This window comes from Papio anubis, chromosome 10, assembly GCF_008728515.1.
Source record: "Papio anubis isolate 15944 chromosome 10, Panubis1.0, whole genome shotgun sequence".
NCBI lineage: Eukaryota > Metazoa > Chordata > Mammalia > Primates > Cercopithecidae > Papio > Papio anubis.
This window is the reverse complement of record NC_044985.1, coordinates 1,652,395-1,677,010: the sequence shown is the minus strand read 5'-3', so window position 1 is coordinate 1,677,010 and position 24,616 is coordinate 1,652,395.

Here is a 24,616-nt window from a genome sequence, read left to right as displayed (position 1 = left end):
GCTGACTCAGGCCTTCTCTGCTGCCTCCTGGGGTCTCTACAGGAAATGTTCTCACAGCTCTGGGGGTGCCCTGAGCTTGTCTGGTGGTTGAGTCATGCCTACTTTTGCAGCGGAGCTGGGGCTGAGGGCTGAGGGATAGGAGGTCTTCAGTGACCGAAGCTTTGTGGCTCCCCTCCCTGCCCTCCTCCACCTTAGCCCCGGGTCCCATCCGCTCTCTGTTGGGGAAGGAGCAGGTGAGGTGGTACCTTCTGTTTCATGGCTCACGTGGGGACCTTGTCTCTTGAAATTTGCTGAGAGTAGATCTTAAATGTTTTCACTAAAAAAAGGAAGATAACTAAAAAAATTTTTGCTGTGCCACAGAATAAAAAGAACAATTGCTGTATGGTTTAATTTATATACAGTTGTAGAAAATGCAAAGTAATGTATAGTGATAGAAAGCAGCTCAGGGGTTGCCTGGGGACTGGGAGGAGGTAAGAGCCAGGGGCATGTGGAAGCTTTTGGGGACCATGGTTGTGTTCATCGTCTTGATTGTGATGGTGGTATTTCACAGGGGTGTAGTGAAGGATACCAAGATACTTCACCCCAAAATACACTTCTTTGGTATATCTTGAGATGGCCATTCAGAGAGGGCCTGCAGACAGAAGTAGCCCTGCAAAGTTGTCTTTTGCAGGGAGATTTGCATCTCTACAGAAAACCTGCATTGATGCAGCTGACTTTATCTGAGGTCTTCCTTTGTCCTGTCTAGGAATGGTTAACCAGGAGTTTGACACCCTTAAAAGTCTTAAATAAACATTTACCATCTATTCTCTCTGAGGAGGGCTGCAGCCTGTGAGGTCTCATCTACACAACAAGACCACCTCTGGTAGCCAGGCCTCCTCTTCTCCCACTTCCATTACCTGTTCTTGGCCGTGGCTGGGGCCCCCATTCTTTCTGTAACCTCAAGATGGTATAAAAGCATCAACCATGTGGCCATTTCTTTGAGTTCTTGTATTTTGTGTGACTCCCATGCATGTTAATAAATTTGTGTGCCTTTTCTCCTATTAATATGCCGTTTGTTAGTTTCCTTTCAGTGAACCTTCAGAGAATGAAGGGGCAGTTTCTACTCGGCTTCTACAAAGGATGTGTTAAATTTGTCATCAGACTTCCTAAATCCAGAGGCAATTACATTTATAACCTTTTAGCTTCTTTCATTTTGCTAATATTTCCACATCTCTCTCTTCCTCAATAATGTTCCTATACTGCTATACACAAACATATTTGATCAGTTTAGGCTTTATCTGTAGACTTATTCTGGCAGAAGTTGAGGATTTGAGCTCTCTTACACCTCCACTCTCTTTCATCCACACCCTCCCTGTTTTCCCTAGTACAGGAGTCCTTCCCTTATCGATGGCTTTGTGTCTGAGGTTTCATTTCATCAGTGGTCAATTGTGGTGTGAACATATTCTGTTACTACTCTTGTGCTTTAGGTCATTATTAAGTAAAATAAGGATTACTTGAAGGCAAGCACTGAAATACCGTAACAGCCCATCTGATAAGCAAGATGGCTACTAAGTGACTTAATGGGTGGGCAGCGTCTGCAGCATGGACGTGCTGGACATAGGGAGGATTCATGTCCTGGGTGCTACTCAGAATGCTGTGCAGTTTAAAACTCACACACTGTTTACCTCTGGGATTTTCCATTTATGTGACAATACCTATGTCATTCACCTCACTTCAATTCATCATGTAGGCATTTTATCATCTCACACGATCACAAGAATGGTTAGCATAGTACAGGAAGATATTTGGAGGGAGAGAGAAGGAGAGCACATTCACATAACTTTTATCACAGTCGATTGTTATGACTTCTCGATTTTATCATCAGTTATTGTTGTTGACGAAGAAAGGTGACTCAGAGCAGTCTAAAGAATGTAAGGTCTGCTGGGCGCGGCGGCTCACGCCTGTAATCCCAGCACTTTGGGAAGCAGAGGTGGGTGGATTGCCTGAGGTCAGGAGTTCAAGACCAGCCTGGCCAACATGGTGAAACCCCGTCTCTACTAAAAATACAAAAATTAGCTAGGTGCGGTAGCACACGCCTGTAATCCCAGCTCTTCGGGGGGCTGAGGCAGGAGAATCGCTTAAACCTAGGAGGGGGAGGTTGCAGTGAGCCGAGATCACGCCACTGGACTCCAGCCTGGGCGATAGAGCAAGACTGAGTCTCAAAAAAAAAAAAAAAAGGTAAGTTCTGCAGAACTGATCAGGCCCAAGGAGGCATAAGCATGAGATTTCAGTCACAACCCCTGCACCCAAACCCAGGGTTAATTGTTTAAAGTCATTCTAGTTTCTCTGTTTTCTTCCCTATAGTTTCCAGACTGGCTGGTAAATTACTGAAAATGTTACCAGTTGCACAATGTAGCCCTCGCCCATTATCTTCATGTTCCTGGAATTTGTGATACAAAAAGCAGCATATAGCCAATCAATAGGTTATGTCAACTAAAGAACTGCCTGTCCCATCTTTTTTCCTTTAAAACCCCACTGTAACTGCTGCTATCAGAGCATATATTCAGGGAAACTTGAGTCTATGTCCTCTGGGTGGCAGTCCTCAAACTTGTCCCAAATTAACTCTCTACTCATATTAATTTTGCCTCCGTTTCTTCCTTTGGGTCGACATTTCACAGTGACGCCCCCTTGCCACTGGGCACTCTTGGACATGGCACTCAGTACCAGGATGAACCGATTGCGTTCCTTCGACTCCAGAGGTTTCCCTGGGTACAAAGAGTGAGTCCTCTTGAATCCAGACCTCAGTTCCTTTGAGTTGAGGTCTAGATTTTGTTTTCAAACTCTCTCTTTCTTTTAAAAGTGAGGGCTTTCACCTCTTCTCTGGACAGGAGATTTGGGTAAAAACCTCTGCAGAGAACTTCTGCCTTTTCTGCCTCTACCTCATGGCAAAAGGTTTGGGTTACAGCATTGGTAGTCTAGCGTAAGTTCTTTCATTGTATTTTTTGGCCTAAAATTGCATAGCACCCTTTAAAAATTGCAGCTGCTTCCTATTATTTGTAATGTGGGCTTGTATTTTAATTTAATCAATTCCTGCTGGTTTTAAACGGAAAACAACATGAGAGTGAGTTCTCCCACTCCCAAGTTAAGAGACACTCCCTCCCTCCATACTGACTGGGGGACTCTAGGTGACCAGAGACTTTATGGAGGTGTTGAAATGTTTGTCCATGATACGTAGCAGCCTTATAGGACCTCCCTTCGAGAAAAATATCTGCAGGGACTTTTGGCTTAGCCAGAAGGTGCACATAAAAGGGCTGGTCATCTGGCACCTTGAGTGCTCTGCTGCTGAAAAGTAATGAGAGATTCCGAGATATGTAAAAAGAGTGAATCCATCCTGGCTAACACCGTGAGACCCCATCTCTACTAAAAATACAAAAAAATCAGTTGGGTGTGGTAGCATGTGTCTGTAGTCCTAGCTGCTCGGGAGGCTGAGGCAGGAGAATCGCTTGACCTGGGAGGCAGAGGTTGCGGTGCGCTGAGATCGCACCACTGCACTCCAGCCTGGGCGACAGAGCAAGACTCTGTCTCAAAAAAAAAAAAAAGAATGAATCACGACTTTGAGGAATGGCACTCACAGAACAGCACACTTCAGCCCAGTACATTGTTCCAGCCTTGGTCACTTTTGAAAGGGAATTTGTCAAAGCTGATTGTCAAAGCTGAGTTTTCCCTTAAGGATCATCCCCCGGCCCTCGGAAACACCAGCTGTATTTGTGTAGAACACCTGTGGAGCTCCACCTTGGACCCACGCAACTCAAGCTCACCCCAAGTAGCAATGGCCAAATTGGGGGTCTTTCGACATTTCTAAATTAATATATGTGCACACACAATGGGAAAATGCACGTTTTAGAACCAGACGAATGAATGGGAAGCCCACTTTCTGATTGCCCTGACTGCAATCTGGTAATAAGAGATTTGAAAGGATTTTCTAATGAGCTGTATGGTCAGAGCAGGCTTAATTAAAAGCTGATTTTCAAACTATAATTTTTTCCTTTCTTCCTTTTCTCTTTTGGATACTGTTTCTGGGAATTGCTTTTTAGTCCACGGAATCTGCTTTTCAAACATGTTTGGTCCCTCTGTTTGCTTCCTTTCTTGTTGGCATGATTTTTGCTGACAAAAATGTAAAACTTCACTGGCTTTTAATTTTATTTATTTATTTATTTTGAGACAGAGTCTCCCTCTGTTGCCCAGGTTGGAGGGCAGTGGTGTGATCTTGGCTCACTGCAACCTCCGCCTCCCGGGTTCCAGCGATTCTTCCACTCAGCCTCCCAAGTAGCTGGGATTACAGGCACCCACCACCATGCCTGGCTAATTTTTGTACTTTTAGTAGAGACAGGGTTTCACCATGTTGGCCAGGCTGGTCTTGAACTTCTGACCTCAAGTGATTTGCCCGTCTTAGCCTCCCAACATTGGCCTTTTAGAAACCTTAAAATCTCCCCAAATTGGCTCCTCTAGGACTTGGTCTGTTTCCTTCCATTTCTGCTCCTCGTTCCTTTTGCCATGTTAGATACCACATGAAGAAATCTGGAGATTTCCAACAGCCCTGAGCCCTCTTGAGGAACGCAGGAAAAGTCACCACAGGCCCTTTGCGAGGCCTTTTGCTTTCCTCGTGGCGTCCCAAGAGCAGTGGGCATGTCCCTCTGAGGGCTAAAAGTCTGCCCTCTTTTACTTTGAGTTACCCGATCTCTTTGGCTTTGTGGGCACCAGGGGGTCCATTGGATTGCGAGAGGGAACGTGATCTTTGTGTGTGTGATGGCTGGTGAGTGAGTTGTGAGAGCTGCAGTTTTGGAGGTGGTTGCAGCCGTTGCAGTGAATGTATTTACGACACGGATTACTTGTTTCTTTGTGTGTTTAGATAAGAAAAGCGTGGTTTGGATACTTGGACACTGTGGGAACACTCACCACCGAGGGATAGGACTCCCCCGGGGGCTGGGCTGACAGCAGAGGGGGCTGGTTGGTGTTGGATCACCCAGCAGTCTCGGGCAAATGTCTTGTAGTGAGGAACTCTGCGGAAGTGTTGCAGGACCTGGCCCCATCAGGTTTTCCTCATCTGGGGGACATGGGGTTCAATGTAAAGTGGGATCCTTGATTTCGGAAGATCTAGATGCTCTGCCTTTCAGCTGGGCCTGCTTTTCACATTTGTAAGTATTAGGCCCTGGGAGCGACACATGCTTTGCGGGCTCTGTTCATTAATGAGCTCTACCCTGAGCTCAGTGGCCCAGTTGGAAAACAAAGACCGAATTGGAAGCTACCTATCTAAATGAAATTGGGCTCCTTATCAATCCTGTGGTGAATTCTTATGGTTCTGTGTTCCTGTGGGATTGATTCTTAATCTTTCTGTGACAAAACCAAAACCCTTTTGAAAATGTAAATTCTTTCTCTGTGTTTCAAGATGTTAATTTGTTACCCTGTTTTCTCCAAAACCCAGTAAGGGCTTCAGCCATGTGGGACAGATAAATTTTAATTTGTTCCATTTACAGAGGCACAGTTTAATCCAAGTGTCCTTTTAAACTAGAGAGTTTTACTTGCCTCATGGCTAAAATTTTAAAGTCAAAGCCGTACAATTTTTGTGCCTATCTCTGTTTTTATGTTTACATGGGTACATGTCTGTGTGCATGTTGCCTGCATGGTACCAAATTGACTTATAAGTGCATGAGTACTCACATATCGCGTGCCCAAATGCTTTCAAGTTTACATGACTTTAGCAATCTTCGGTAAATAAAGCTAGCTTAAACATTGTTGGTAAAGCAAAATAGAAATGTCTTCAGAATTGTAGACATTTTTTTGCCCAAGTCTACTGGTGAACAGATAGATACTGTCTCAGCTAGATGTTTTAAGGTTGTAAAACTGTAGCTTCTGTGATACTTTTTATGCTTCTGTGATTTTTTTCTGGGAGCTAAAGCTGTGAGGGCAGGCGGCTGGGCTTCCCTGGAGTATTGTGCACATCTTACTGTGCGCTGACATCTTTGGTGTTGAGCCTTTAGATTCTGCGGTTTAGGAGGTGGCCGTGGTGAGAACCGAAGTCATATGGATGTCCACAGTGTCTAGGCCACCAGCTGTGTGGCAGAGCCAAGCCCAACACATCCTTGCTGGCTTCTGCCCCCTGGTCATGCTGGGAGGGATCACGTTCTGCAGGCATGGTCTTCACAGCTCCGTCCTCTGTCCCGGGCTCTGTACCTGATACATAACAATTAAAATTACTTACTTTCTTGGTTTTTCACCAGAAATTACAGTTGCCAAGAGTTAAGACTGTAGCTAATATATATATAATTAAAACTATTAGATGTAAGAAAAACAATTCTATAAGCAGAATGTATATGAAAAGTAGGAGGCCAGGCGCGGTGGCTCACGCCTGTAATCCCAGCACTTTAGGAGGCCGAGGGGGCGGATCACGAGGTCAGGAGATCGAAACCATCCTGGCCAACATGGTGAAACCCTGTCTCTACTAAAAACACAAAAATTAGCTGGGTGTGGTGGTGGGTGCCTGTAATCCCAGCTTCTTGGGAGACTGAAGCAGGAGAATGACTTGATCCCAGGAGGCAGAGATTGCAGTGAACTGAGATCACACCACTGCATTCCAGCCTGCAGACAGGGTGAGACTCCATCTCAAAAAAAAAACAAACAAAAACACCCAACAACCAAAAAACAAAAAACAGAAAAGTAGGATATGGTTTTGGTAAGGAAAATTATAAGAAAGACAGAAAATGATAAGAAAGACAGAGAATGTGTTACTTTATTAAAGAAAAGGTAATTTTGCCTAGTTATTTAAAGATTGTTTTACATGGAGGATTTATGGAAATCTTATTTTGTGGTCAAAGCTGATTAGATAGATCTGTTTGTAAGGGTTTATTAAAATTAGGTTTAATATTACTAATACATTAATACAAAGGTTGAGTTTGTTTTTCTTTTGAATAAGATTCTTTTGTAGTATTAATAAGAGATTGTAAAAGATTTCTATACACCTTTCGAGTACACTGAAAACAAAAAGACCAAATTTCTTTGCCAATTGCATCTTTAACCAGGGCCACGTTAAGTTTTATTTCTTCTGGGGGAGGTTCTTTTGAGCTTCACAGCAGCCTGGGAACCCATTTCAGTGTCAAATCCTTCATGCTACTTGTCATTTATGGCCTATTTTTCAGCATTTCTGTTGTGCATGACACCCTCAGTCTTCCAGCCCGGTGGGATACACAAACTAGATGATAAAAATCAGTTGGCACGGGAGGCCGAGATGAGCAGACCACCCGAGGTTGGGAGTTCGAGACCAGCCTGGCCAACACGGTGAAATCCCGTCTCTACGTCTCTACTAGAAATACAAAAATTAGCCAGGCCTGGTGGCACATGCCTGTAATCCCAGCACTTTGGGAGGCTGAGATGAGCAGATCACCTGAGGTCAGGGGTTCGAGACCAGCCTGGCCAACATGATGAAACCCCGTCTCCACTAAAAATACAAATATTAGCCAGGCCTGGTGGTGCATGCCTGTAATCCCAGCTACTCGGGAGGCTGAGGCAGGAGAATAGCTGGAACCTGGAAGGTGGAGGTTGCAGTGAGCTGAGATCGCACTCCAGCATGGGAGACAGAGTGAGATTCCGTTAAAAAAAAAAAAATTAGTTGGCAAGGCTTACAGGGACTTTTAACATTCCCTGGCCTAAGGGTCTTCTGTTGGTGTCACGTAACTTACATGCTTCCCCATTTGGAAAGTGTCAGCTTTCTGTTTTTGGGATAATAACAGGAAAACCCACCCACCTAGATGAAGGAGTGGAACGAGCTCTCCTTAAAGGTGACATTCTTCATTATTGCCAAGGCCTTATAAAGCTTCTCACTAAAACTTCTAAATTAATTAAGGATTATTTTAACAACGAGCTCCCCAGAGACGAAGTCATCAAAGATCATGGCTTCCAATTTTATTCCAGTTTTATGTATCGGAAACGCCATGAAATAAAGAACTCCTTTCGACCATTCTGGAAGGTACCATATCAGGTATTGTTAATCAATCCTTGTGCAGCTCAATGGCATTGACTCACAAGTTCACATTCCTCATTTTAAAAGGGCAGCTCTGCCTAAGTGGACATCTTCCATCATCAAGATCTCTAACTGAAGCTGGCCCATGGCCAGGTGCCTTGTGCTTCAGAGCAGGATGAGAAGTGGAAACTTGGTTAGAAAAAATCACTCAAAGGGCGAGATGGCTGCAAGATGTTGGAAAAACAGATCACTTACAGCATTTGACTGATTACCTTCACGAAAAGGAACACTTGCAAGTCTGGATTTCAAATGGTTTCCTTAATATTTGTTCTTAGTTGTGTATTTTTGATCCTTAAATTGATCTTGCCTTGTATTTCTAGATGTCTAAAGGCAACAACAAAAACTAAAATCATGATGGCTGGATGCTTAGAAATGATCCAACACACCGCTGTTCTTTTGTATGTGATGGCCTGACTGAGATCTAGCTGCTCTGTCCCATTGTGTTGACAATCAACTTGGCCTTGAGGCCTCACTAAGTTCTTAAGCTATAGTACCTCTCCCATTTCCCTCCGACACAGGATGAAATTACTTGGGAATGAGCCTCCTCAGTGACATGGGACAAACTTACATTTAAAATGTCAGTCATCAATGCTTTTTCTTTTGAGATGAAGTCTTGCTCTGTCACCAGGCTGGAGTACAGTGGTGCTATCTTTGGCTCACTGCAACCTCTGCTTCCTGGGTTTAAGTGATTCTTTTGCTTCAGCCTCCCAAGTAGCTGGGACTACAGGTGCATGCCACCACACTCAGCTAATTTTTGTATTACTTATAATTGTAATGTTTGTAATTTTGCACCCATCCCCAGGGCTAATTTTTAAAATGCATTTTGATTTTTCAGTAGAGATGGGGTTCCACCGTGTTGGCTAAGATAGTCTTGAACTCTTGACCTTGTGATCTGCCCGCCTTGGCCTCCCAAAGTGCTGGGATTACAGGCATGAGCCACCACGCCCAGACTTCATCAATGCTTTTGTAAGAGAAAGATCTCAGTCAAAAGGGGAAAATAAGGAAGAAAAATGACTCAGAGCAGTCTAAAGAATGTGAGGTCTGCAAAATGTATCAGGCCCAGAGAGACATGAGCATGAGATTTTAGTCCTGCACCCATCCCCGGGGCTAATTTTTAAAATGCATTTTGATTTTTTCTCCCCTGTAGTTTCCAGACTAGCTGAGAAATTATCTATTATGTTACCACAACTTGCACAATGTGATCTCCTGTCACTGTCTTCATGTTCCCGGAATTTGTGATACAAAGAACAATGTGTAGCTAATCAATAGCCTTTGTTCAACTTAGGAATTGCCCTTTCTTTTTCTCTTTAAAATCCCACTTGTAACTGCTGCCAGTTGGAGCATATATTCAGGGCAACTCGAATCTGTGTCTCCTGAGTTGCAGTCCCCAAACCTATTCCAAAAAAAAGTCTCTACTTATTTTAACTTTACCTCAGTTTCTTCCTTTAGGTTGACATTGGTATTTTTTTCTTTTTTCCTTTTTTGAGACTGAGTCTCACTCTGTCACCCAGGCTGAAGTGCAGTGGCATGATCTCTTCTCACTGCAACCTCCACTTCCCGGGTTTAAGCGACTCTCCTGCCTCGGCCTCCTGAGTAGCTGGGATTACAGGCATGCACCACCACGTCTGGCTAATTTTTGTATTTTTAGTAGAGATGGGGTTTCACCGTGTTGGCAGGCTGGTCTCGAACTCCTGACCTCAAGTGATCCACATGCCTCGGCCTCCCAAAGTGCTGGGATTACAGGCGTGAGCCACTGTGCCCAGCCCTTGAGTCACTGTGTCTGGCTTAGGTTGACATTGTCAATCTCTTATTGTGCCTAATTTATAAATTAAAGTTTATCGTAGGTATATATGTACACAAAAAAACAGAATATATAGGGTTCAGTATCATCTGCAGTTTCAGACATCCACTGGGGGTCAGTGGATAAGGTGGGCCTACTATAGTTATTCCCATGTTTTCTCAATGAATTTTCTTGTTTACAGATTATATTATATGATGATGCAAATATTATTCAAAGCAGAGTCATATAATATACTATGGTTGTATACGTATTTTTCACTGAAATTAGTAACTGGCTTATCTTTATTTTTCATTTGCTTAGTTTTCTCTGTACTTATTCTTTTTATACTTTTCCAGTACCTTTCCATGACAGTTTCCACAAGGTCAATTACATTGGGTGGTCTAATAGTCCTAAGTTATGTCCTGGAGGTCTCCAGCCTTCTTTCTGGGCTGATTATTCTCCAGGCCTGCTGTGCGACTCTCTTATGGTGAGTTCCTTTATTCTCATCCCTGGACTGCTGGGATGGAGCCCCTGTATCCCAGACCGTAGGTCCCTCTTCCTTGATGTATTCCCTTGGTTGGGTATCTCCTCTGTAGTTCCACTAAGGTTGATGGGGGTAGAATATCAGAGGCGGGTGATGGATGGCAGCCCTCGCCGAATCTGTCCTTAGAGCCACCCTACTTCAGTGTGGACCGGTTGCCCTCTGGGTTCTTCTGGAAGCCCCTGGCTTCCAGGGTTGTCCTGTGGGGTCTTCCTTGTCCTTGGTCCTGGAGGTTCCCTTTATATTTCTCCTGCGAAGGGTCTCTGGTGTCCTGAATCCTGGGCCTGCCTGTTTCTTGGTTGGCACACATTCTCCAGTATCTTCTGATAAAGGAAGCATGAGATAAATGTTTTAGGACTTTACTTATCTGAAGCTATCTTCATTCTACTCTCGCGGATAATAAATAGGTGCCTGGGCATGGAACTCTGGTGGGAAGTAATTATTCTCTAAGAAGGTGTCGCTCCCTGGTTTTCTAGCTTCTGTGTGTTTCGGAAAAGTCCAAAGGCGTTGCTCGGTCTCACTCCAGTGTATGGGACCTGCTTTTCTCCTTGCTGAAAACTCGTAGAATCTGATTTTATCTCCGTGATCTAACCTGTCTCAGTGAGGTGACTTAGGCTGGCTCCGTCTTCATGCATTTCGCTGGGTACTCAGCAGAGCCCCCAGTGTGGCAATCTTCGGTGCAGGGGTTTTTCTTGTTTATTTGATTTCCTTTATTCTGTCTTCTGTGTTTTTTTTTTTTTTCAGAACTTTTTTTCCAGTTATTATTTGAATATGCACACTGTCTTGGGTCAGGTTCCCAGAAGCAGACCCTTAGATGAGGTTTGTGTGCAGTGACTTTGAGGGCAATGGGAGAGGGAGTCGGGAAGTAGGGGAGGGAAGAGGTGAGATTTCAGGCAAAGTCCCGTGGAAGGGCCTTTGGTTGGTCCAGCAGGGAACTGGAGTGTGAAAGCTGAAGCTACATACAGTTCAGCGTCTTCCTGCCCTAAGGCAAGGGAGCTGGCTTTTACATTCCTGCAGCTGGCTGTTACTGCCTAAGGCCATCCAGGGGGATCTAGGCTTCCAGCACTTCTAGTCCCGGTGGATACAGGCCAAGTGGCTCTGGTGGCTGGAGAGGAGTCCTGCAGGAAGGTGCAGCTGCAGAGCTGAGAACAGAGCACCCCAACGCTGGGAGAGGGGAGAAAAAGTCGCAGATGAGTGTGGGCATCCAGATAGGTCAGTGACGATGCTGGCTACACAGCCTCACTTCGCAGACGGGTCCTCTATTCAAAACACGGTTTTCTATCCTGCTTTCTGGCTCTTTCTCTCCTTTCTGTGAAATATCCTCAACTTTTTATTATGCCGTTGCCTTTATTAATTTAATCTTTTTATTATTCAGTTTTTAATTTCCAGGAGTTCTTTTGTTTTCTGAACATTCTTTTTTAGACCGCCCTGTCTTATTTCCTGGCTGTAATACTTTCTGTGTCTCTCGGAGGCTATGGTTAGTGGTTTCGTTTGCATCTCTCTTTCTGTGTGGGTTCCCTCCAAGTTGCTAGTTCTCTCTCTGTTGATGGACGCTTTCCTCGAATGTCTGATTCCTCTTGACTCAAGAGCAGGAGTGAAACCATTGGCTGGGTGCTGCGAGTGGGCAGGTGGGGCGTGTGGAGCGATCTGGAGGGGAGAGGCTCTTATGAAGACCCCTGTGTCTTTATCTTCAGGTCTTGAGTTCCTTTTTCGTCTCCTACCTGAGGGGTAAAAGGTCTGGCTGCCGTGTTCTGGGAGCCAGGAAGAGGAGGCATGCATGCGGACAGCGCATGGCCCCGTGCAGAGAAGGACTCTCGGTGCTCTCTGTGCCTATCCGCCTCACACCCTCTGCTTACCAGTCTTCAAAGGGGAGCCTCCAGTCATCTCCAGGGGGTGCGGGGCGGGGAGGGTGGCGGTAAGGGTAGGGGTGCTTCCCTTGCCAGTTGCGGAGTGGAAGGGGGACTCTCGGGGGTCTCACTACTTCTCCGGCAGTCTCTAGATCTTATCTTCACCCCCTGGCCTTGGTTACAGGAGCTGCTGGTGCTGCTGGTTCTGGGCAATCTGAGGGGTCGGCAGGGTGAATTGCACTGATTCTTCGATTCCTTCACTGCTGACTCAGGAATTCCTTCTTTCAGTTTACTTCCCACCTTTCCCAGTGTTTGCTATTGCAGCTCTCCTGTTTTCCTTGTTCTTGTGGATTTATGGCTTTTAAAAAATGTCCTTACTGTGTTGCTTATTTTGGAGTGGGGCATTGGGAGGAGGTGAAATCAGGGGTGCATGCTCAATTAGCCATCTGAAGCCAGTAGCCCTTTGTCTCCTTGTCCTTCAGAGGCCATGTAGTTCCTGGGGGAGCAAGTGGGGCCGTGCCCTGTGTCTGTGGAGTGGCGGAACTCAACTCAGCGGCTCCTGCTCTGTAAGCCAAGCAGGTGTGGACACCGCTGGACCTGTGGGGCAGTGAAAGTGCATGCACCCTGTGCCGGGAGCCATGAGACTGACTGGCCTGTGTGGAAGGGTCCATCCAGCCTAGGGGAGGGAGGGGCGAGGGGATGCTCCAAAGAGTAGGAATGGTTGGGAGAGTTCTGGGGAGGGGGACTGGAGAAGATCAGAGGGATGGTGCCCTGTGCTCATGGGCCACTGTCCTCATGCACTAATTGGTGTCTGTGTGGTGCCTCGTACCTGGCACGTGCTTGTTCTCCTGACTTCCCGTTTCTCACAACAACCTGAGGCTGTTACTGTTACTCCCCTTTTAAAATGAGGCGGTGCAGGCCTAGGCAGGAGCATCTACAGAGCTAGAAGCTGGAGAGGGATGCATGCCCAGCTCCTCGAAGGCCTCCTTGATGTGCTTGGGGACAACCTGGAGGCAGAAGCATGACAGTCCCAGGGTGGGTGTATGGGATTGGGGTTTTAGACAATTGTTGAGTTATCTGTATGATTTTAAACACGTTGCCCAACTTCCCTTTGTACATCCCTGTGGTGAGCATTTATTCTTTGGCAAAAGAAACACTCAGAGAGGGGAACAAGTTTGTAAAGAATACAGTGATTCCTGGAGGCCTGCAGGGGCTCATTAAAAACAAGCCATGGTTTCATGACATTCAGTTTCCCTGGGCAGTTATGCTGAGCCTTAAGACCCAGTGCTCTTAAATAAAGTACACTGTGAGTTCTGAAAAACTTTGGACAACATTTCTAATTATGTTGCCGTGGAAAAAACAGGAACAGGGCACCACATGGCGGGGCGACCGCAATTAGATCGACCCAAAGTAGGCCAGGCTTCTGCACCCACAGCTTGGGCGAGGAGCCACATTGGATTCAGACGCATTTTCTGTACCATGGCTGCAGGGCTCTGTCTGTGACTGTGACAGTTCATTTTAGTCAATGGCCTACATCATGGCAGACGGATGGAAAAACAAGGTGGGAGAGAGACATGCGTTGCTGAATGAACAGCTACCTGAATGGTGACCAGACCAGGAAGGTGAGGCCTTGACGGCACAGTGTAGGTCTGCTGTGCTCACAGGGAGGATGAGCTGGGTTTGCCATGGAGCTCAGACACAGCGGGTATGATGTGAAATGTCAGCTTTCTCAGAGGTTTATGGTACTTAGACTACAGACAGGCTGCTCAGGGCCCCAGAGAAGTTAATCCAAAAAGCCTAGGCTGAATCTTTTTCTTTCATAGTCATTCCTCACTCACTTTCCTACCAGCCCACTCATCCATGTCCCCACTGCCATTTACCCATCTACCCCATCAATGCACCCACTCATCCACCCGCCACCCATCCATCCAACTATCCATCTGTCAATCCACCCAACCATCCATTCACCCATTTATCCATCCATGCCTCCATCCTTTCATCCACCCATATATCCATTATCCCCCCATTCATCCATTCACCTCTTATCCACCCATCCATCCATCCATCCATCCATCCATTCTCCATCCATCCATTCCATTCCATCACCCTATCTGTGCACCCATTCATCCATTCACCTACTATTCACCCATCCACCCATCCATCCATCCTTCGATTTCTCCATCCCATCCATTGCATCCATCCGCGCCCATCCAAATCAGGTCCACTATCTGTGCCCGATTTCGTTCGTCCATTTATCCGCCACGTTCGTCCGTTCCGCCATTATCCGTCCATCCATCCGTCATCCGCGTCCTGTCTGTCCGTCCACCTGCACCATCATATGCACCGTTCATCTATCCGTCCGTTCCTTGCCCCATTCCATTCCACCATCCATTCCACTCCATCCATCCCCTCCACCCCACTCCATCCATCCACTCCACCCCACCCCACCATCCATCCATCCATCCACTCCACCTCATCCATCCACTCCTTCCCACCCATCCATCCATTCCACCTCCACCCCACTCCACCATACTGTTCCTGTCCTCTGTCAGGCACTGCTACTAGAGTGCTGAGCTGGCATGAATCAGACACAACCCCTGCTTTTAAAGAGCTCATAGCCTATTCATGCATTAGAGTGGGGGAAAACAAAGGAAAGAGAGAGGGCATTGTAGTGGGAGGTTTCTGGAGTCAAGCGGATTGTGGAAAAGGACAGCCACTGAGGAGTTAAGCAGGAAGTGCCATGGCAAGATTTGAGGGTTAAGACCCTGTCATTAGCAGCTCTGGGCAGGCTCAATTGGAGAAGAGCCATGAGAGGCTCAATGGCTGGCAGTGTGTTTCAGTAGCCTCCAGGAGGGATGACGTGGCCTGGGAAGCAGAAGGGGAGAGGTCAAGGAGGGCCATGGGGCAAGATCAGAGATGTGTAGGATTGGTTGAATATTCCAGAGGTGGAAGCAGAGATCAGTCTGAGGCTCTGGGAAGCACTGCGGCCCTGGAGGCCAAAACATCATTATTGCCTGATTATTCCCCAGGCCTGGGGGCCCTTGAGTCTTCCTCCTCCTGCTCTCTGTGCCTTTCTCTGCCCACTTTCCCTTTTCTAGAATTGTGAGAGCCAGAAACAGCCAAGGGTCAGGGGAGAATAAGTGAATTTCCTGCTTGTAAATCACCGGAGAGCACCGACCGTTCTTTGCTGTTTCACCCTGACCAGCAGCCATTTATCTGGATAATGCATTTATTTATTGCCACTCCACCATTTTGCATTGAGATATATGTGCAAACCAAAGTGCCAATGATTTGCAAACATCAAAGGTAGGAGAAGAAAATGAAATTGGGCTTATTAGATTATTTGGTATTGAATTCAATGTCTGCAGCTCCTCATTTTTCTCCATCACCCGCCCTTCCTACAGATCAGTTTACAAGACTTTTGCTGGAAATATCACTTAGTATCAAAATCTGTGGGCAGAACCCAGCTGCAGGATCATTCTAGTAAAAGGCGGTGAGATGCTCAGTGGATGGTGCCAGGCTGCGTCAGGGCGGCTGTGCTGGATGGATCTCCTGCCTCCACCCCTCAGACCCCACAGTGCTGGGGCAGGAGCACAGACATACGCACGCACACACACAGTGATCTGGCCCCAGAAAAGCCTCCTGGGCTTGGGGAGGTCACAGGGAGAGGCTCTGTGTTCTCAGGAGAGATTCTGGGCATGGCACCTGCCTCTGCCTGTGTGAGGATCAGGGCTACCATCCTCTTGGGGTTGAGGCGTGAGTGGGCCAGCCTGAAAGGATGTCCACAATGTGTCTGGAAAGGTGGTCACTGTCCAGCCACCTGTACAGGCAGCCGCCCAGCCTGCGGCACGCTAGCTCCTCTCCTCACTCCGAGGGGCCTCCTCATCCACTTGGCTGCTCCCTGCTGTCCTTTGACCAGGCTCAGCCCCTCACTGTCCTTACCCCTCCCCAGTGGTTTCTCCTCTGCCCCAGGCTTGATCCAGTCACGACATCGCATTATCCCTATTAATTTTTAATCTTTTAAAATTGCTTTCAAAGAAAAGTTTACCCGGCAGGGTAGAACAACTTGGGGACCAGAACATGGGATGTTTAGGCTCGAACTTGCTTTCTCTCCCCAGGCTCCGCCATTCCTGGCGGGACCCTCTCTGGTCTCAGTTTTCTTATCTGTTAACCGGGGTGATTCTTGCCCTGGTTACTTCTCCAGGCACTGGAATCATGTGAGGGAACGGGCGTGAAAACACTGTGCTACGTTCCCACACATGCACTCAGCACTTCCCCGGCCTCAGCCCAGTTTCCGTGCTGTGGGACTCGGGGCAGGTTGCTCAGTCTCTCCGGGCTTGGAGTTCCGTATCTGTAACTAACGCTTCCTCCAAGGGGCTGCTCTCAGGAGGGGAGGGAGTACGTTTCACTGTGAGCCCGCAGGCTCCTGCCTCACTACAGGCCGGCCGCGTGCTGAGCCCCCCATAACTGGTGGTGATTATTACGCATTTAAAAAAAGACATGAAAACATGTGGCCGTTGCAGGATTGAGGAAACATGAATACCTTACGAATCAGAAAGAAATTTAGGGAAACTGGGATCCTGAGGGGAAGGGCCCTTTTCTTCCACGTGGAATCTCTTGTCCTGCTTTTGGGGTCAAAGGAGCAAATGAGCTTCAGGAGAGAGACCAGAGGGATTCTTAGGACAAGCACTGCTCGGTAGTCCAGCTTCCCTGTGGAAGTCCCCGCTGCCCTGTGGAAGTCCCTGCTTCCCTGTGGAAGTCCCTGCTGCCCTGTAGAAGTCCCCGCTGCCCTGTGGCCTGTCCCAATGCTCCCTGCGGTCCTCGGACCTCGCACCCACCCCACCCCGGGGCTGGCGTGACCTCGTTTAGCAACTTAGGGACTGCAGTGAGTGGTGGGTGTGCAGAAGCCATGTCCCTCCTGCCTGCCAGGAGTCTGGGCTGCTGGGCAGCCCCCATGCACCGGCACCTATCCTGTGTCAGCCATCCACCTCCTCCCTGTGCCCCCATAGCCTTCCCTATCCGTCCCTGTCGCCTGCAGGAAGCCAGTCTAATGAGGGCACTGGGCTGCCTGCTGGTGTGGCAAAAACCACACCGTCAGCATTTCTACAGCGTCTCATAAATTCACAGAGAAACTCTCTGCAGACAGAAGCTCAGCAGTGAGGCTGTCTGCTTGGAGAGGCGTGTCCTCCTGAAATTAGAGTGGAAATCAGTTTCTGAGTGGTCCTCCATCCCACAGCTTCCTTTTGGGAAAGGCTGAAGAGGGACTGAGGAAGGAAGAGGGCAGGGGACAGTCGCTTGGACATCCAGGCTTGCCCTCCCTTCCCACTCCCCTTCATCTTCCCCTCCTCCTCCCTCTGCCTTCCTCCTCCTTCCCTCTTTCTCATGTAAGGGTCTGGATTACTGTTTAAGAACCTTGAAATTCTCTACGAGAGTGAACCCTGGGATTTTGCCCCTGCAAAGTGTCTCAGTTCCTGACATGGCTACGCCTAACATTTGTGGCTTTCTTACACATTGTCACTTGGTTCTGGCTGAAAAAGGTTTGGACGTCAGAAGGACATGGTTTATATTCCCAGTTCTTCCTCTTAGTGGATGTGGGGCCTGGGCACATTCACATCCGTTCACACAAAAATGCCCAGCACACCGACGGTGCTCAATGAAACGGTGATGTCACCCTAACTCACGCGTCTCTCTGGAGCTCCTCACGAGCGCCTTCCTTTTGGCATAGCAGGGTCATCTGATGTCTGAGGTGGAGCCAAAGATCAACAAAGCTGGACAGTAGTTAAATTGGTGAGAACAGATTTCTTCAGTAACTGCTGACAGTGGGGGAAGAGCTGAGCGCCCTTTCGGCCTGTGCAAAGAAGGGAAGAAGGGCCTTTTGCTGCCTGGTTTCTTCCCTGGGTGGGTTTGTGTTCCTCACAATTGGTAGAGAGCAGTGAGGCAGCCCCTGTTCTTCACAGAGAGGGAGCTCTGTGCTCATGAAAGCCCCCTCGTGCAGAACCCAGGCCTGGGAGCTCCAAGGTCACAGGAGTGTGTGTGTGTGGCGGGGGGGGGGGTGTGGGGGAGGGAGGGCCGTAGAACATTCTGGGTCCTACAGGGTGTGGGGGCTATTGTGGGTGCTGATGAGAGCATGCTGGCTGGGCTGTAGTGGGCACTGTTTGGTCTGGGCTGCCCCACTTTGCTGGTAAGCAGAGCACCACGGAGCTGGTCTGAAGTGCCCTGGAAGCAGGCCTGGGCCTCTCTCTTGGAAGAATAATGTAGGCTGTGCATGGTTCCAGCATGCCGGGGTCTTTTGGGACCTCTTTGGCAGTTACTTGCCTGGGCCTTTGGAGGTGCGGCCTCCATGAGGGATGAGGGCTCCTCTGCTGTGCCTGCCAGCATTTCCCTGAGTGTTCTCATGGGTCCGATTCTCAATCAGAGAAGCTATCCCCTTAGCTCTGCTCCTGCCACGCCAGCATCCAAACAGCTGAAGTGTGCAGGGGCAGGGCCAGGCATCTACGCTGGCACAGGAGCTGCCATAGATGGGAGGTGCTGGGATGAGCTTAAGGCTGTGGCTGGGCTCATACCTGCTGGCAGAGGTGGGTGCCTTCAGAAAGCAGATGTGGAGACCGGGCCTGGAAGAGGGCAGAGCCAGCTGGTTAGAGTGGGGTCCCAGCCACTCAGGGGCGAGAGGACCTGGAACAGAGTAGGGGCCAGGAGAGCCAGGCTGAGGGGTGAATGCTGGGTGAAGAGACCCTCCTTGCTAGGTTGAACAGGCCTGACCAGGGAGGGCTCAGTCCCTGAGAGTTCAGTTCCTGCAGACCCACCCAGCCCCAGGGTGGCGAGTCTCAGGCTGTAGTCAGGCTAACAGTCCAGGTTCAGGTTCTCAACAACTGGCAATCCAGAAGGAAGTTCAGAATATCACATGTCAACGAAACACAGCTGGACCAGGACTGGGGAGAAAGGGCCATTTAGGGCTGTAGATTTCCTGATTAACCAGGAATGTCCCCAAACTATTTCAGCCTCTTCCTTGTTAGAGACCTTTCCCTGGTTCCCAAGGCCGTTTCTTGCCTCTGCATCCACTAATAGGATGCTCTCCGGACTTTTGAATACAGCCCAGTGGCCACTGCCTGGGCCTCTGGCCACACGGGGAGGAGGTGGCATCAGACCCACCCCAGGACCTCTGGTAGGACCTTATCACTTGTTATTCCCTCCTCCTCAAAGTGATGGCAGGGAAAATTCTGGATCACCACCACTCAGGGTACGGGGAGGGAGATTTTCTGAGCATTTGTTAGTTATTTTCTCTTTCTTCTAATTGCTGGGCTACCGGCTGGACCAGGCGTCGCAGGCTCCTTTGCGTGGGCTCCCACTCCGAGGGACAGGCAGCTCCCCGCCTTCCACCAGGTTCCCCTGATGAAAAGGAGGCATGCCTACAGGAGCTGTGTGCGTGCAGATGCTGGCTGCAGATTGGGAGCTTCCCTATCCTGGAGTTTGTTCAGCTGGGAGCCACGTGCCTGCAGATGTCCTGGGTGGAGATGGGAAGTCTCCGATTCCCGGACACCTGCATGGGAATCCAGACCTACCCCAGGCCTGCTGAATCAGCACCTCCATATTGGTGGGGGGCTGCCCAGCAACTGCACATCCACAATGGCCTTTAGTCTTGGGGGCTGGGATTGGCTGGTGGCAGGCCCTGGATGTGTGGCTGGCCTGGGTTGGACAGCATGGCCACTGGGCCTGGTAATGTTCAACCTTGAACCGAGCCCAGTGTGGACACGAGGAGCCCCTCCTTGGCCGCTGTGGGGTGCACAGACGTCAGGGGAGCCACACCTTTCCTGGAGCATGTCTCCCGCGGGGCGCTGGCTGCCCCTGCCGGGCCCTCTGCTGGGGCTGGCATTGTGCTCCGCAGCCTGTCTCTTAAAAACACCATTTCTCTTCAGAGGAAGTGACTTTGCCTTTAACGTCTGGACGTTATTGTTGTTTCTTCTAGGGTTCAGCAAGGAAACCCCTCCTTCTCTTTCCTCAGCTGCAAGGGCAGTGTCTTGGGGACCGTTAGTCCATGACTGGCTGAGGAGACTGCCCTGGGCCACCTGCCACCATCACTGTGGTTCCCTGTCAGCACCCTGTTGTTCTCAGGTCAGTGGCCTAGGTTTCAGGCCCAGCTCATGCTGGCTGGCTTTGGACTATTCTTCTTCCAGGCCTCAGTTTCCCCATGTGTGGAATGCATCTGCCTGTGTGTGTTCTCAGGATGGGGATGCCTTGGTCTTCTCTGGGAGCCCGGCTTGGCTGGCTCTCCAGCCCCCACTGCCCTCCTCAGAGTCTGGTCCCTGCCATCTGAAGCCTGGGTCTACTTGGCTGGAGAGGCTTCAATTCCATGGCTGTGGGGTGAAGTGGGTGGCCCAGCATCAGGGCCTCGTTGGCAATGGCACAATTCAGCACCCTTCTCCAGTGCTTGTGATATGATCTCTTCCAGGAGGCCTCAGACGGGAACCCGCAAGCCCCCCGGGGTGGGTGAGCCGTCGAGATGCTGTCTATATGTGGTTTAGACGGACAGACCCCCAGGAGTCAGGACTGCTTGGTGGCCTGAGGCTTGAGCAGCTACTCCCTGTGTCACCTCAGCTTTCCTGACTCAAACATTGGGATAATAAAAGCGCCTCCCCCAAGAGCAGTAAGATGTCCTACGCCTCTAGACGCCAGCATCTGGGTCAGGGCCCAGCTTCTTCCTTATTGGTAGCAGGGCCTTTTGTATTTGGGCTGAAATTTCACAAAATCTATTATTCTTACCCCAGCTTGGTTTGACCCGGAGTGGGCAGTGTGGTGGGGTGCAGAGAGTACAGCTCTCAGGACAAAGCTGACCGCACCCCCAGGCTGGGAGTTTGCTCTGCCCACGTGAGGATCCCCAGGTACTATACACTAGACCCTGTGGCGGGTGCACAAGAAATAGTCACCCAGTGTTTGAACCAATGCCTATATGCTGCTGGTGCCAAAAACAAATGGGTACAAACCAGAAACCAAGATAACCCCAAACCTTCCCAGGCCTTTCCCTGGGCTTCTGCCTGGCCAGCCCCCACTCACCCTGAACTTGCACACTGATCTTTTCACTTTTGAGGCTTAAATCCAGACAGACCGAAGCCTCTGGGGGCAGCCACTCAGGAAGTGTGGGGGGTGCTCCCACCCCACCCCACTGATCCTGAAGTCCCTCCCCTCTGCGTGGTGTGCAGAGTGGCCTCAGCCTGCTGCATCCCTGCCTGCCCAGATCTCGTCTCTCTGCTGGGCCTGGCACAGCTTGCTCCTTGCTCTCAGGAGTCCCTGGGTCTCCCTGACTGATACCCTGGCAGCGCAGAGTAGGATGGGGCTGTCACCTGTGCACAGGGGCAGCCTCACTCTGGCTTGGTCCATTTGTGTCTTCCACGTGTGCCTGGTCTTGGGGGTGTCTGGTTCTGGTGTCCCCTCCACGCTCTTTGTAAGCCAGGCCTGCTCTCTGTGGTGGTGCACTGTCTCTCTGGGGAGGCTCAGGGGGTGTGGAGCACAACCACCCCCTCCTGTGAGAGCTGCCTCCTCCAGCATTTTCTAGAAGCTGTCAGCATCCCTTGGCTCCTGACCACATCGTCCCAGTCTCTGCTTTCATTAGCGCAGCGCTTCGCCCTCACTGGGCTCTCCTGTCTCCTTACGGTGACTACCCTGAGGGCCCACCTGGACCATGCAGGGCAACAGCCTCCATCTCCTCCAGAGCCTCCATCTCATCACACCTGCAAAGCCTCTTGCCATAGAATGCAACTCTGTGGTAACACTCACAGGTGATTCAGGCATCCACGGGGACTTGATCATTTTCAAAATGCATCCAGTGTTGAGACAGCAAAGTAGAAAGAGAGCAAGTTGGAATTGAGACAGAGCTCTGAAGCTGGGGGAACTGTCAGCGTGTCCCAGCATTACGGCAGAGGGACAGGTCCTTATATCGCTGTGTCTGTCAGTAATCAGATGTGACCATCTGAAAAAGGGAGGTAGTCTCCCAACAGGTGGAGGATGAAGAAGGACCAAGGTGTTGCATTCACGGTCCCTCAAACACCTGCTTTTTTCTTCCCTTCTTGCCTCCGTGCCTTTGCACCAGGTGGCCCCTATTCCTGGACCGTCTGTCTTTTCTTCCCCATCCCTGCAGCTCCTAGGTAACTTCTACTTAGTGTGCAAGGCTCAGTCCAGGGAGCAGTTCCTCCAGGGGCCTCCCTGGCCTTGCGGGTGAAGTGAAGTCCTCTCACCCCTGAGCACCCGAAGCTCTCGCAATTGCTCCTGCACACACCTGCAGATGGCAGGAGTATTTGTTTAGGTGTCTCCCTCCCCTCCAGCCCAGCCCAAGGAGGGCAGCTGCGGTGCCCCGTACTTGGAATCAGGCACTCTGTACATGGATAGTGCATGAGGCTTAGTAACTGCTGCCTGATCTTCTGAGAACAGATGGTTTCAGTGTCTCGAAATCTCCTGGGTCGAATGACTTTTCAAGCCTTCCGATAGGAACACTAACCTTCTAACTTTGATGGAGGGGCAAATGCAGGGTTTGACTGAGTGACAACATAGGCAGCTTAGTAAGATGCTGTGCCTGGTACTCGTCCTGTACAGAGGAATCAGCGGCTCCCACGGGAGGAACTTGCTCTGTGAGCAGTGTGGAAATATCACGGGAAGCTGGCTGAAGTGGGGAGGTGATACGCGATGAGGGTGGGGGTTCCTGGGCTGGAGTGCGCCAGAACCCTTGTTTGTTGATCCCGTTAGTGGTTCTTACGGTGATCTTCGGATGGATGCACTCAGACAGCAGAGACGCAGGAAGGCTTGGTTCCTTCTTGATGAAGTGAAATGTTGTGGGTGTGTTTCTTTCACTGTGTTGAACAATGGAACACAGTGAACCCTGGGACCTGCTGACAGCGACGGGTTACTTCTCTGCACGTGGCAGAGAAGGGATACCTTGGACTCAGGACTGCAGGCACTGCAGGATGGGGAAGGAGAGGGAAGGAGAGGGATGCCTGTAACAGAAACGGCAGCTGCTCACGGGAACACAGTGCTTAAAGCTCATCCTAACACCGGCTTCTGTTCCAAGAAGGGCGGACACCCTGGAAGTCAGTGTCCCCTGCTATGGTCTGGATGTTTGTGTCCCTAAAAAATCCATATGTTGAGTCCTAACCCCAGTGTGATGGTATCAGGAGGTGGGGCCTTTGGGAAGTGATTAAGGCGTTAGGGTGGAGGCTTCATGAATGGGATTAGTGTCCTTATGAAAGAGGCCACCGAGAGACCCCTCACTCCTTCTGCCATTACAGCTTGAAGGTGCTTTCTATGAACCAGAAAGTGGGCCCTCACCAGACACCATCTGCTGGTGTCTGGATCTTGGACTCCCCAGCCTCCAGAGCTGTGAGAAACACATTTTTGTTGTTTCTAAGCCACTCAGTCTATGGCAGTTTGTTGTAGCAACCAAAATGGACTAAGGCAGGACTTTGTCAAGGCAGGATGCAAGCTAGAATCACATGGGAGTGTTATTACAATGCAGATTCCCAGGTCCTCTCAGAACTCCTGAACTGAGGCCTCTGGGCAAGGGGATGGGACATTACAGCTTTCAGAGGGTTCCCAGGTGACTTTGGGGCCACCAGCCCAGCACAGCCCGCAGACGGACGCTTGGGGTCTCTAGCCAGGATGGACGAACGCTCCAGCAGGCTGACCTTGGACAAATGTGACGTTAGTGGTGTTTGACGGTGTCACCTCCACTCCCTCAGCTAGTGACCTTGCTGACTAAAAGTAAAGCTAATGTTAACTGAGCACTTACTATGTGCAAGGTCTCTGCAACCCCCTGAGTTAGGAACTATTATCATTCCCAAAATGCAGATGATGGTATTGAGGTACAGAGACGTTTGATTAACCGGTCCAAGGTGCCAGGGATGGAGGGTGGCAAAGCACGTTCAAAGCTGACCTGACGATCCAGACCCAGCTCCTGCCCCCACTCTGGATTGCCTCTGTAAGTCGGGGTGCCATGGGGCCTGGGAGAGGCGGGAGCTGCATGGTTTTCTGTGCTCTGCTGTGCCCAGCTGAGCGTCTCTGGACCATTGCTTCCCTCTCCAGGCCCTGGCTCATTATGCCAAGCTGCAGGGCCAGTGAGGGCTGGGGCACACTCCCAGTGGCTGCCCCTCAGGCTGGAGCATGGATTTCCTTTACACCTGGCTTTTGTGGGCCAGGAGACTAGGCTGATGTCAGGTAGGGTGGGGCTGGCCAGGCTGAGGCTCAAGCCTGTAATCCCAGCACTTTGGGAGGCAGGAGCGGAGGCGGGATCAGTCAGGAGGTCAGAGACCATCCTGGCTAACACGAGAGTGAAACCCCGTCTCTACTAAAAAAATACAAAAAACTAGCTGCGCACGGTGGTGGCCTATAGTCAGCCTCGGGAGGGAGGCTGAGGC